The following is a 15,625-nucleotide window of genomic DNA, read 5'->3' on the forward strand; positions in this document are numbered from 1 at the left end:
AGCTACACCCGTTGATAGTCAAGTTCTACATGACATGGCCCGAAACCAGCTGTGGGCCAGTGTAAGTGAACAGCCAGAGACATCACAGGAGTGACATACATTCACATATCTGCATTTGAAGGATGTCATCTCATACAGACTGCTGGCGGCAAGCTAGACGCACAGGTCACATGTCATTGGAAATGTACAGATCACACACATAGCGATGAAGGGGTACACGTGAAAAACGAAAACACAGACATGGATACGGCGCAGATATGTCTTCATGTCATAAAATCATCTTTGAAGCATCCAGACACACGTAACGTCTGAATCCACATGTGGCATGGTGTGTGTATATGTGTGCCATGCCCATCTACACACAGACACATGTTGGATGCAGCAACAGCAGATGCATTTGACGGAACACCAACAGCAAGCTCATGGGAACACATGACACACACAGGACATAGTCACATCGGGGCACGCTGGTACTTAGATGTCAGGTGTTAGTGTCCCTATCCCTGGCATCAGGGGACATTTGCGGGTGTTGGTGACTGTGCCATACCAGTGATGCAGTGTTTGACACGTTTGTACTACATGCACACATGTGCAAAGTGGGAAGGGGAAGTGTGCCACATACTGCCCCATCACACATGACATGTGTACACAGGTCATCACACATCTATTGTGCTAAAACATTAGGAGACACCTGTGTAAGCTGTGAAATGCACCGTACACACGCTCTGAGGGTGTGTGAACGGTCCATATCATCACATTGGTGTTCCCGCCGGAGTACGGGTGTGTGTACGGACCGTACACACGTACGTGTACTACCAGTGTGTACACGTACGTGTACGACCAGTGTGGACACGTACATGTACGTCCAGTGTGTACACATATGTGTACGACCAGTGTGGACACGTACATGTACGACTAGTGTGTAATACACGTACGTGTACGACCAGTGTGTACACGTACGTGTACGAACAGTGTGTACACTGCCGTAGTACACGTAGGTGTACACACTGCTCGTACACGTACGTGTACACACTGGTCATACACGTATGTGTCCACACTGGTCGTACACGTATGTGTACGACCAGTGTGGACACGTATGTGTACGACCAGTGGGTACACGTATGTGTACGACCAGTGTGTACACGTACGTGTACGACCAGTGTGGACACATACGTGTACGACTAGGTTGTACACGTATGTGTACGACTTGTGTGTACACTGCCATAGTACACATAGGTGTACACACTGGTCGTACACATACGTGTACGACCGTAGTACACGTACGTGTACAAACTGCTCATACACGTACGTGTACACACTGGTCGTACACGTGCGTGTCCACACTGCTGGTACCCATACGTGTACGACCAGTGTGTACACATACGTGTACGACCAGTGTGGACACGTACGTGTACGACCAGTGTGGACACGTACGTGTACGACCAGTGTGGACACGTATATGTACGACCAGTGTGGACACGTATATGTACGACCAGTGTGGACACGTACGTGTACGACCAGTGTGGACACGTACATGTACGACGTGTACGACCAGTGTGGACACGTACGTGTACGACCAGTGTGTACACGTATGTGTACGACCAGTGTGTACACTGCTGTAGTACACGTAGGTGTACACACTGGTCGTACACGTACGTGTATGACCATAGTACACGTATGTGTACACACTGCTCGTACATGTACGTGTCCACACTGCTCGTACATGTACGTGTACGACCAGTGTGTACACAAACGTGTACGACCAGTGTGGACACATACGTGTACGACCAGTGTGTACACTGCCATAGTACACTTATGTGTACACACTGGTCGTACACGTACGTGTACACACTGGTCATACACATACGTGTACGACCGTAGTACATGTACGTGTACACACTGGTCGTACACGTACATGTCCACACTGGTCGTACACGTACGTTTCAAACGCACTGTGCAACTGGTGCCGTAGGGGTACGTGTGAAACGCACCGTACCTGTGTGTGGATAGCTAAATTACATAGGGACACATGTTGGATGCAGCAACAGCAGATGCAGTTGACGGAACACCAACAGCAAGCTCATGGAAACACATGACACACACAGGTCATAGTCACATCGGGGCACGCTGGTACTTAGATGTCAGGTGTTAGTGTCCCTGTCCCTGGCATCAGGGGACATTTGCGGGTGTTGGTGACTGTGCCATACCTGTGATGCAGTGTTTGACACATTTGTACTACATGCACACATGTGCAAAGTGGGAAGGGGAAGTGTGCCACATACTGCCCCATCACACATGACATGTGTACACAGGTCATCACACATCTATTGTGCTAAAACATTAGGAGACATGTGCCATATCACTGCCTGACACACCTAGGCCCTGCACATGAAGGACTGCAATGACAATGACTTGATGTACAGCCGTGCACGAGTCTGACACCTCCATTCCATTCGTGTGCGCCTCCTATCACCTGTGTAAGCTGTGAAATGCACCGTACACACGCTCTGAGGGTGTGTGAACGGTCCATATTATCACATTGGTGTTCCCGCCGGAGTACGGGTGTGTGTACGGACCGTACACACGTACGTGTACTACCAGTGTGTACACGTACGTGTACGACTAGTTAGACACGTACATGTACGTCCAGTGTGTACACATATGTGTACGACCAGTGTGGACACGTACATGTACGACTAGTGTGTAATACACGTACGTGTACGACCAGTGTGTACACGTACGTGTACGAACAGTGTGTACACTGCCGTAGTACATGTAGGTGTACACACTGGTCGTACACGTACGTGTACTACCGTAGTACACGTAGGTGTACACACTGCTCGTACACGTATGTGTACACACTGGTCATACACGTATGTGTACGACCAGTGTGGACACGTATGTGTACGACCAGTGTGTACACGTATGTGTACGATCAGTGTGGACACGTACGTGTACGACCAGTGTGGACACGTACGTGTACGACTAGGTTGTACACGTATGTGTACGACTTGTGTGTACACTGCCGTAGTACACATAGGTGTACACACTGGTCGTACACATACGTGTACGACCGTAGTACACGTACGTGTACAAACTGCTCATACACGTACATGTACACACTGGTCGTACACGTGCGTGTCCACACTGCTCGTACCCATACGTGTATGATCAGTGTGTACACATACGTGTACGACCAGTGTGGACACGTACGTGTACGACCAGTGTGGACACGTACGTGTACGACCAGTGTGGACACGTATATGTACGACCAGTGTGGACACGTGTACGACCAGTGTGGACACGTACGTGTACGACCAGTGTGGACACGTACATGTACGACGTGTACGACCAGTGTGGACACGTACGTGTATGACCAGTGTGTACACGTATGTGTACGACCAGTGTGTACACTGCTGTAGTACACGTAGGTGTACACACTGGTCGTACACGTACGTGTACGACCGTAGTACACGTACGTGTACATACTGCTCGTACACGTACGTGTCCACACTCCTCGTACACGTACGTGTACGACCAGTGTGCACACGTACGTGTATGACCAGTGTGTACACTGCCATAGTACACGTATGTGTACACACTGGTCGTACACGTACATGTACACACTGGTCGTACACATACGTGTACGACCGTAGTACATGTACGTGTACACACTGGTCGTACACGTACGTGTCCACACTGGTCGTACACGTACGTGTCAAACGCACTGTGCAACTGGTGCCGTAGGGGTACGTGTGAAACGCACCGTACCTGTGTGTGGATAGCTAAATTACATAGGGACACATGAGGGACAAGTATTAGGGCCTAAATGCACGCTGGTTGTCATGGATACCGATTTTCAAGTTCAAATTTTCCATCATGTGGCCTGTAAAAGGCAGTTGGCAACTAAATACAATGTTGCAAAGTGGTTGTTGACTTCACATTATGCTCAAATTTTGAACCATGCAAAGGCACTCACTGGTGTATGTTTAAAGGGATTGGAGGAAACATAGGATTCAAATGAGACTGACCAATCACTCTGTACTCCTGTAAATGAAACAGCCCAGCAAGGCAGATATAAGTCAGCCAGAACCCATGAGAGGGCACTTGCCTGCACTACCTTTCACTCGACACCACTGCTGCTGCCTGTGCTTCCTCTGGCACCATGTCAAGGTCTGTGGAGAGGGCCCAGCCATTCACCCATGAGGAGAATGAGGCATTGCTGGATGTCATCCTCCCACAGTACACCAGCCTGTATGGGAGACCAGGGGAGCAGGTGAGTGCTGACTCCACTACCTTTGACTGTGCACCTTTTTTTTGACTGTCACTTCTGGCATTGTGTCCAGGTGTGACAGACATGCAATGTTGTTTAGAGTGGATCCCAGGGGGGGAATGGCTTATGTCTCCCATGCAGAGCATGATGTAGTTCCTGTGTGCACTCCTCACTTGCATTGTGCTCACTGTGACATTCACTGCATAGTGCATGGCACATTCAGCCTGCCCAATCCTTTGGGCAATTTTTTTTCTATAGTCCAGAGGTGATTCCCTGGCCACCCCGGTGTGACAGGTGACTGTACCCACAGATGTGTGTGAGTTGAGTGGAGCTGTGGTGAGAGTGTCCAAATGATGTGTATGCCCCCTGGACATTGATGTGTGTGAATGTTCCTTGTCATGTGGGTGAGTGTCTATGTGGAGTGTTGCACCACAGCTGCATGTAGGAGGCAACAGCTCCACCCATCTGATGTGAGAAGTAAGCCGTGCGGAGTGTCTGACTTGCTGAGCTAGCACCACACCTGTCACACCCCAGAGGCAAGTGGCACATTTGCAGAGTGAGGTTTGTATCCGCTGTTGCCAATGGCAGGTGATTGATCTGTGCCTGTGTGTGTCTGTGTACTCTGCTGAGGTTGCGTCAGTGGCCTGGGGCATGTGACTGCTTGCAGGTGCTGTCCATCAGCCTAGTGTTGCATGTGATGCACAGCGTGTGCCATGATCAGGGAGTGTGTTGCACCCCTCATGCCACCTGTGTACTTTCAATGCCATGTAGTGCATTGGGGCTTCCACAGAGGCTAATGTCCCTATGACAAAGGTGCTATTTTTTGCCAGCATACTATGCCTTGTTCAACATATCAAAGTTGTTCAAATGTGTGTCTCTGTGACATGGAGCAGGTGTAGTGATGTTGTCTCACTTTGTCATCCTCACAGGTAACTGACTACGCCAAGGGGGAGATATGGAAGCGGGCCGTCAGGGCCGTGAGATCGGTGGAGGGTCGCATTCGGCGCCTAGCCCAGGTGAGGAAACTCTGGTAGGACATCTGGTGCTGGACCCGGAGGATCGCTCGGTGGCAGCTGAAGGACTCACCTCTACACAAGCACGGCGGGGGCCGACGCCTGACCCACCAGATGAAGCGTGTCCTGGCGGTGGTCTTCCCTGACTTGGATAGGCGGTTCCAGGAGTTGCAGCAGCAGGAAGGGGGTAGGTACATGTGTGTTTGTTGTGTGTCACCAGCTTTTGGAAGTGTTCAGTCGCCTGGATACACTGCGAGGGTTAATTTGTGCAGTGCATATCCTGTTCCCCAAAGTCAAACGGTGCTGTTCTTCCTCCCTTCCCCTCCTTGACATGTGTTCCCTGGTCTGTGTGTAATCACTATTGCACATGGTCATCTAGGCTGGCAGTTAATCCAGGTGCACATTGCTTTCTGCATCATGTGGGGGGGGGGGGGTCTGAGACATGTGTTGTTACCTTGCCTGTGCCCTGTCCTGTTCAGTCATTTGGGGGTCCATATTAGTTGGCACTGATGCTGAGTCTCAACATAGAAGTGTGAGTTTTCAAATGAACAGACTTGCAGCATGCATGACCGATATTGTGGCCTCAGACATGATGTGCATGAGTGGGAGATATGCATAGTGCCGGGACGGTAGCTCATGTTACAGTCAGATAATTCCAGGACCATGGAGCATTGTGCCCACTACAGTACCCTAAGAAACCCTTGCCTCGGAATCATGTGTGTCATCCAACACTGTGCCCATTCTCTGTGTGTTCAGCATAGTTTGGCCTCTGTGGCATTGTTCCCTGGCCTCATTTGTATTTATCTAAAGTGTGCTACATGTGCCCATTGTACAGGCTGACCCAATTTTGCTTGTGCATCCTCACACTGGGCAGTGCCTGTGTGTCTATGTACAACTATCTGTTGATGGTTGTTTGTCACTAATATGTGTTGGCAGCCCCACAAGGTGATGTGGAGTACATTTAGGAATTCTTGATGCACATTTTAGTAAACCCAGATTAAGAGGTGTAACTTCTTGATCTGTCTCAATAACATTGTCTCAGGTATGGGGGGTTTGTGCGGGCAAGGCCTACATGTCCAAACCTTATGTCTCCTTGCCAGGTCTGACCTCTGTGTGATAATTGTCTGGACAGACACTCAATATGCAGTGACCCAGTCATGTTGTGCTGGGTCTAATGTTTGTGCTTTGCAGCATGTGTCAAAATTTAAAATACAGGGCTCATGCTCATCCATTTTTGCCACCAGTGTGTAGTCGAGATGCTACGTAGTTTGGTCTGTGTGTGCTGACATCTGTGTGGACATTCTTGCTTGCCATGAGGGTGTCTCCTCAGTGCAGGTGCTCCTTATCCCGACACATTGCAGGCCCATTAGCTAATGCATTGTCCTGTGTTTCGACATGTGTGCCACTCCATATGACAGGCAGTGGGTCAGATGTGTTGCCAACTGTGTCATCATGGTACGGATGGCCATGTGACAGGTGGCATGATTCAAGTTTTTAGTCAAGAAATATTGTACCTTGGCACTCACTACACTTGTCAACATGTCTCAATTTTTCATATGCTTCATTTTGCTAGTTTGTTGTGAAGGACAATAATGTGCCTGCATGACAGATGTCTCCCAGGGAAGTGCAAAAGAAAGTACTTTTACACTTTCCGTGGACACGCTGGCACATTTTACAGAAAGGCACAGTTCGATTACCACTTGTTTTCAGATTATACATATCCATGTTCACACAGTGTGTTTGCATTTGGGTAAGTCCTTGGTTGTTGCTGATACCAACTTATGAGTGTCAAGTCATCCAGACCACCGTGGTGCCATGTATATGTACTTACTGATACCCCATTTCTTCTTTACAGTGGCTTATTAGAATTCTGCTGGCAGCTCATACAATGACTGTGTAAATGTATTTTTGTGTGCACCTCATTGTGTGACTTCTGTCATACAGGCAGATGTGTCTTCTGTTCACAAAGGGGCACATTCACACATTCTAAACATGTACATTGTGTTAAGTGCTGTGAGTCCCAAGGGATTGCAATGTTTTTGGTTAGGGTTTCCAAAGTACTCACAGGTCTCAGAGTGTGGGGACTCCTTCAGCATTGAGGTGTGTTATTTGGCCTTGGGTGCACCAATACAGTTTTGTTCACAGTGAACAAGAGGTGGCATGCCTTCATAGTCTTGCTGTGCTCAACTGTCCCCAGACACTAGCTTCTCAGTATAATTCGATATCAAGTTATTTGCTGTTGTGTCATAATCTCCATTGTTTCCAAGTGGCATGGTGGGTCAACCAACTGGGGAGTGCAGGGTTACATATGTGCGGACTATTCTAGATGTTACTCATGATGCATTTCCTGATATGCACTGTGACATTTTTGTTTGGACTCATGTGTCTGTTGTATACAGGTGACTAGATTATTTTCTGTATCTTCACCTTGCCCACAGCATCATCGGAGGACACCGAGGGAGACACCTGCACGGACGTGGAGGAGGGATCCAGCACCGCTGCCACCACTGCTGGCGAGTCTGCGGGAGCAAGTGGCACAGAGGGCGAGGGGAGTCAGGCGGAGGACCTGTCTAGTGACAACACTGACTACGAGGCTGACGGGTCCGAGGCTGAACTCCTCGAGGGGGCGGAGGCTGCTACAACACCTGGCAGCAGCACTACATCTGTCACCGCCCCCTCCATTCCATCACCGCCCTCCCAGTTGCTCCGGTCCCTTCTGTCCGTGCTAGGCAACACCGTGTCTCCTTCGTGCCAGGCACCGCACCCCCTGCCCCTGTCCCCCCTGCTGCCCTCACTGCAGAGTCTGTGGACATTCTGTGGCAGTTGCAGGTTGGCAGACATCGATGCTGAATGTCCTCCATGCCCACACCCGAATGATGACACAGATGGTGTCGTACATGGAGAGCATGTCATCAGCGATGTCTGACCAACGGATGTTGCTGAGGTCCATGGACTCTTCACTGACGGCAGCAGTGAGTCTCCTGCAGTGCTTTGTCCCCCCCTACCCCTGCACCATCCACACTTCCCACTCCCATACCTGTCCCAAGCACACACAGACATTCCCAAGCACGCACCCCACCAGACACAGGCAGCACACCACCACGTAAGGGCAAGCGCACTCCTCCTGGCACGCACACTCAGGGGGATGAAGGCACACCTACTGGGTCTGGGGCACACAGGCATACACGCAGCCACAGTCCGAGTCCGCATGCTGCACTACCCAGTCCCTCCAAAGGCACTCCCCTCAGCTCCCCTACCACACAACCTGACAAGGAGGCCTACTTGGCTGTGCTGGGCCTCAGCCCCTCTGGCTCTCCAGCCCGCAAACGAGAACGGCACTCCACGGGTAGGGGAATTGAGTCCCCCCCCCTGTCCAACCCCTCCCCCAGTAGCGCTGCACCCCATCACTCTGACCCACCCCCTTCTTTGAGCCTGGGTTTTCTTCGGGTGCAGGGGATACGCTGGACAACCTGGCAGCAGTGTGCAGCGCCGAGCTGACCTTCACCTTTGGCGCTGCCCCACCCCCTGTGGTGGAGGCGTCCGTCCCTGCATCCACCACACCTACCCTTACAACTCCTGTCCCTGCGGTGCCTGGTCCTTCCCCACATGATGTCCCCCCCCCCCAGTCGACGAACCTGAGGGTTCTAATGTGCAGGCAAGCTAGGAGAGACGCGTGGCCATGTGTCCCCCCAAGGACTTCTGATCTGGACTGGCCATGTGCCTTTGTAAATAGTGTCCTTTTATACATTTTCATTTAATGCTGAATAAAGCATTTTCTTTTCACTTTGAACACTATTGCATTTCAGGTATTGATGTGGGTGCTGATGGTCCCGGAGTTGGGGTTGTGGTAATGTGTTATGTTTCAGGAAAAAGTTGCAGTCTGATGCTCATGGGGTGGGCCATGGTATCTGCGTGCCATCACAAGGTCTCTGCAAAGTATCTTTGCTCGTGTGTGCTATTTGTGTTTGAAGACATTGTCCCAAGGAGTGTTCCTTCCTCTGTGGCACCTGACATCTTCCCTGCAGGGAGTTGCACTTTTGTTGTGCTGACCTGTGTCTACATTTCCTTTGTTGGTGACGGATCCCTTCAACTATGGCCATGCCTGCTCAGCAATGTCTCCGGCTGCATCGTCTTTGCCATCCTTGCTAGTCACTGTACTTGTGTATTGAGTATGTTGTAATGCCTTATGGCGACATTCACCATTTTCCGCACTATGCATGTGTGTTATCCCAGGCTAGCACACAATTGGTACTTGTTCTGCAGGGTATTTGGGCACCTGACTGACAATTGTGGGCATTTTATCTGTGTGAACTCCACCCTATTCCTTCCATGAGAGGCAACATCTTGGTGGCTGTCCCAGCACCTGTACATTCCTATCAGTCCTGGGATGTGCATGACAGTGTGTGTTCCCTTTGGCTCTCTTAGAGTAGTGGGCATTGACATGAGTATACAGTCTTGTGGCATGATCTCTGTGTGTGTATTGTGCTGCATCCGCCAGGGGTGGGTATGCATGTGTCATTTGTCCTCACACCCACATGTGTTGTGTCATGCAGTGGGGGAAAGACATCCATCCTCATGGGAGTGGGACACTGCTGTCAGTGATGTGTTGTTATGGCACTATCAACATAGTCGAACATTAGGAATGCGTACATACACCCATGGAGTTGTGCTCATCTGATCATGATGTACACACCCCCATGACTCTGTCCACTGCTGGGAGTGATATGCACCCACCCCTCACATGTCTCTGGCCACTGCTGGGAGTGATATGCACCCACCCTTCACATGTCTCTGGCCACTGCTGGGAGTGATATGCACCCACCCCTCACATATCTCTGTCCACTGCTGGGAGTGATAGGCACCCACCCCTCACATGTCTCTGGCCACTGCTGGGAGTGATATGCACCCACCCCTCACATGTCTGTGTCCACTGCTGGTATTCCTCTGCACCCACCCCTCACATGTCTCTGTCCACTGCTGGGAGTGATGTGCACCCACCCCTCACATGTCTCTGGCCGCTGCTGGGAGTCCTCTGCACCCACCCCTCACATGTCTGTGTCCACTGCTGGTATTCCTCTGCACCCACCCCTCACATGTCTCTGGCCACTGCTGGGAGTGATACACACCCACCCCTCACATGTCTCTGTCCACTGCTGGGAGTGATATGCACCCACCCCTCACATGTCTCTGTCCACTGCTGGGAGTGATAGGCACCCACCCCTCACATGCCTCTGTCCACTGCTGGTATTCCTCTGCACCCACCCCTCACATGTCTCTGTCCACTGCTGGGAGTACTCTGCACCCACCCCTCACATGTCTCTGTCCACTGCTGGGAGTACTCTGCACCCACCTCTCACATGTCTCTGTCCACTGCTGGGAGTGATATGCACCCACCCCTCACATGTCTCTGGCCACTGCTGGGAGTGATATGCACCCACCCCTCACATGTCTCTGTCCACTGCTGGGAGTGATATGCACCCACCCCTCACATGTCTCTGGCCACTGCTGGGAGTGATATGCACCCACCCCTCACATGTCTCTGGCCACTGCTGGGAGTCCTCTGCACCCACCCCTCACATGTCTGTGTCCACTGCTGGTATTCCTCTGCACCCACCCCTCACATGTCTCTGGCCACTGCTGGGAGTGATATGCACCCACCCCTCACATGTCTCTGGCCACTGCTGGGAGTCCTCTGCACCCACCCCTCACATGTCTGTGTCCACTGCTGGTGTTCCTCTGCACCCACCCCTCACATGTCTCTGTCCACTGCTGGGAGTGATAGGCACCCACCCCTCACATGTCTCTGTCCACTGATGGTATTCCTCTGCACCCACCCCTCACATGTCTCTGTCCACTGCTGGTATTCCTCTGCACCCACCCCTCACATGTCTCTGTCCACTGCTGGGAGTGATATGCACCCACCCCTCACATGCCTCTGTCCACTGCTGGGAGTGATATGCACCCACCCCTCACATGTCTCTGGCCACTGCTGGGAGTGATATCCATCCACCCCTCACATGTCTCTGTCCACTGCTGGTATTCCTATGCACCCACCCCTCACATGTCTCTGGCCACTGCTGGGAGTGATAGGCACCCACCCCTCACATGTCTCTGTCCACTGCTGGTATTCCTCTGCACCCACCCCTCACATGTCTCTGTCCACTGCTGGGAGTGATAGGCACCCACCCCTCACATGTCTCTATCCACTGCTGGGAGTGATAGGCACCCACCCCTCACATGTCTCTGTCCACTGCTGGGACTCCTAGGCAGACACCCACCCACCCACCCGCACCCTTGGTGCTGTACACTGCTGTCCTGGCCATGAACACACCCCAATATACTGGTTATATGCTGCACCAGGCCCTAAGCCAACATTCGTGGCGTGTGTACGCCTTGTATCACTAATGTACTGGTGTCCTAGAGGTACGAGTGATGCGGTCCGTACCCCCGCTCTGAGGGCGTGGGTACGGCCCGTACCACCATTGTAGTGGTGATGTAGGGGTACGCGTGGTACGGGCCGAACACACGCCCTGAGGGCGTGGGTACGGCCCGTACCACCATTGTAGTGGTGATGTAGGTGTACGCACCGTACCCACGCCCTCAGAGCGTGGGTACAGCCCGTATCACGCGTACCCCTACATCACCACTACAATGGTGGTACGGGCCGTACCCATGCCCTCAGGGCATGTGTACGGCCCGTACCATGCGTACCCCTGCATCACCACTACAATGGTGGTACGGGCCGTATCCACACCCTCAGGGCGTGTGTACGGCCCATACAACGCGTACCCCTACATCACCACTACAATGGTGGTTCGGGCTGTACCCACGCCCTCAGAGCGTGGGTACGGCCCGTACCACCATTGTAGTGGTGAGGTAGGAGTACACGCCGTACCCACGCTCTGAGGGCGTGGGTATGGCCTGTACCACCATTGTAGTGGTGATGTAGGAGTATGCGCTGTACCCACGCCCTCAGAGCGTGTGTACGGCCTGTACCACGCGTACCCCTACATCACCACTACAATGGTGGTACGGGCCGTACCCATGCCCTCAGAGCGTGGGTACGGCCCGTACCACCATTGTAGTGGTGAGGTAGGAGTACGTGCCGTATCCATGCTCTGAGGGCGTGGTTACGGCCCGTACCACCATTGTAGTGGTGATGTAGGAGTACGTGCCATACCCACACCCTCAGAGCGTGTGTACGGCCCGTACCACGCGTACCCCTACATCACCACTACAATGGTGGTACGGGCCGTACCCACGCCCTCAGAGCGTGGGTACAGCCCATACCACCATTGTAGTGGTGATGTAGGGGTACGCGTGGTACGGGCCGTACCCACGCTCTGAGGGCATGGGTACGGCCCGTACCACCATTGTAGTGGTGATGTAGGTGTACGCGCCGTACCCACGCCCTCAGAGCGTGGGTACAGCCCGTACCACGCGTACCCCTACATCACCACTACAATGGTGGTACGGGCCGTACCAACACCCTCAAAGCGTGGGTACGGCCCATACCACCATTGTTGTGGTGATGTAGGAGTACGCGCCGTACCCACGCTCTGAGGGCGTGGTTACGGGCCGTACCACCATTGTAGTGGTGACGGGTACGCGTTGATTGGTTGACACGCCCCCCGAAGTGACCAGACCCTGGAGGTAATGTATGGCCAGTATATGGTATTTTTAAAATTAGGTAGAGGTTATGTTTTCTGCCCCTCGCCCCCCCTTTGCCCCTGGGTGTTGTGCTGACCTTCTGCTGCGTGCGCGGCGGTTTCAGTGCACCAGGTCGTAGGCTAGGAGGGCCGGGATAATATGTAGGATGGGGTCCATGGCTGTCCATCGCGTACCGCTGCTCCTTCTCCGTGTCGTCCTCAATTTCCCGGGAGTTTTTGGCTGCCGTAAAAAATGATCCGTGCGGAGTGACGTAGGCACGAATCGTACTTGCTGGTCCATAGAACGCTGCCTGACTCCGTCCGGACGTCATGTACGCGATGTCCCGGATCGGAATTGTGGGTATTTTTTCGTCGCACGTAGTTTTTTACGATTCGTACGGAAATGGTATTTCTGTACAAATCGTACTTGCTGCTTTGTAAGGAGGATTTCCCGGGTAGGAGTCATATGGTTTTACAGGATCGGAATCAGCACCCAAATGGTGATTTATGAATTCATTTTGGTGCTATATCTAAAGGCTATCTCTAATGTCTGGTTTTTCGCATTATGTACAGAATATATATGCACTAGCACTTTGTAACAAAGATAAATATGTTTACAGGCATAGCACGGCCAACCATTTACATTTATTGTGCATTAGTTTCAGCTATTAAAACAAGATAAAGCAGTAAACCTCTTTGTGAATGCCTCATCTTCTTACTTATCATGCCATCATCCCCCAAAAAACACAAGTGCCACATTTAAGGTGATTTTCTCTCCAAAAATACCGCAGAGGGCCTTCTCGATTCCCCTCCAATGGGTGCTCACTCTGGGACACTCGTAAAAGATGTACAGATCACTGGCTTTAGTAAGGTCACACCTTAAGCATTTAGATGTAGAGAATGGAGCAAACTTTGCTATCCTGGCAGGGGTATAATATAGCCAATTGATAACAAAAACATGATTCTTCTTGACATTGGCTGCTTGATGTACTTATATAAAAGCTTCAAAGAAGGTTTATATAGTTCTTTGATATCACACTCGAGAGGGACCTCGTTCCATACTGAGTGTTGTGGGAGATACTCCTTCTCATCTGCCTCCAAGGACTTCTTATACCATTTTGATATTTCCTTGTTCTTAAGGTTTGCGTCTTGACGGAATTGCTCCAACTCCCAGTCACCATGTATTTCCCTCTTCTCAGCTACAAACCAAGATTCTAATTGCATGTATTTAAATCTAGAAACGCCACTTCCATTCCTAGCTCTTGAAACCTCCCATGGGTGAACCCCCTCTGATGTTAACAGATCTGACCATATAGTTACGCCCGCGCTTCTAATTGGTATTGTGATACTACCCTTAAGGCATAGCAGGGTCCCTGGGGATTCCCAGATTGGGGCAAACTCGGAGTAATACCCTATCCCCCATCTGCTTCTGACCTTATACCACATGCTAAGTGCAGACTTCAGAACTTTTAGTAGCACTTTTTTGAAGTACCTTGGTGACCCAAATTTGTACAAGAAGTCGTCGCCACCATCCTGTCTTGCCATTTCAGCCAAAAGTCTGCCCAAAGATGACTCGCCTGGCTTCATGAGCAACATCCGGATATTTTTAAATTGGAAGGCTACACAGTACCACTTAATATCCGGGAGAGCCAACCCACCTTTACTTACCCTACACCTGAGCTTTTTCCAAGCCAGCCTGGCGCCTTTCTAGGCCCAAATAAAACTCACGATCTTACTCTAAATTTTGCTGATGTCTAGTTTTGGAAAATTAAGGGGATGACATTAAAGAGGTATGTTAGGTTGAGAAGGATGACCATTTTAACTAGGTTAACCCTTCCATAGATTGTTAAATGGAGGTTTTTCCACCTAGCTAATTAGCGGTCAACTTCTTTTATAGTCCTATTTAAATTAATCTGTGGGATTTTCTCAATGTCCTTGACAATTATAATATCCAAGTATTTGAAATCTTGACTTGTTCTCCCCCTCCAGTTGTCGATGTTCCTGCACATCACCTCAGTTTTAGAGGAGTTGGCTAGATACCCCGACACAGATCCGAATTCCTCTAACAGGGTTTCAACCCTTGGTATTGCCACTGCAGGGTTATCAGTATATAGCAGTAAGTCATCCGCGTATGAGGCAACCTTATTGCTATATGGTAACATTTAAAGGGTGTAATCAGATTATCTGCTCTTATTGCCTGTGCCAGGGGTTCTATATAGATGTTAAATAGCAGGGGTGGAAGGGGACAGCCCTGTCTTATTTCTCTAAAAATATTAAAGCTAGATGTTAAGATCCCGTTCAATAGAATTTTAGCAGAAGCCCCCTGATAGCATTTTTCCAGAGTCTGAATAAAGGTAGACCCAAAGCCCATCGACCTTAACACTTCCCAAATATATACCCAGCAACGGCTTGGCCGCATCTAGTGCCACTACGGCCAAGGGTTCAGATCGGGCAGTAGCTAGGTCTATATTACCTATGAGTAGCTGTGTTTGTTCTTGAATATACCTTTTAGGGATAAATCCTTTCTGGTCAGCATTAATCAGCTGTGGAACAATTTTAACCAGCCTCCCTGCTAGAATGCTCTTGAAGATCTTATAGTCAGCATTCAGCAGGGAGTTCGGTCTGTAGGAGTCGGCCCATAAGGGATGCTTAGTATGTTTCAAAATAAGCACTATAGTTGCCTCTTTCCA

The sequence above is a fragment of the Triturus cristatus genome, chromosome 10 (genome assembly GCF_964204655.1).
Source record: "Triturus cristatus chromosome 10, aTriCri1.1, whole genome shotgun sequence".
Lineage (NCBI taxonomy): Eukaryota > Metazoa > Chordata > Amphibia > Caudata > Salamandridae > Triturus > Triturus cristatus.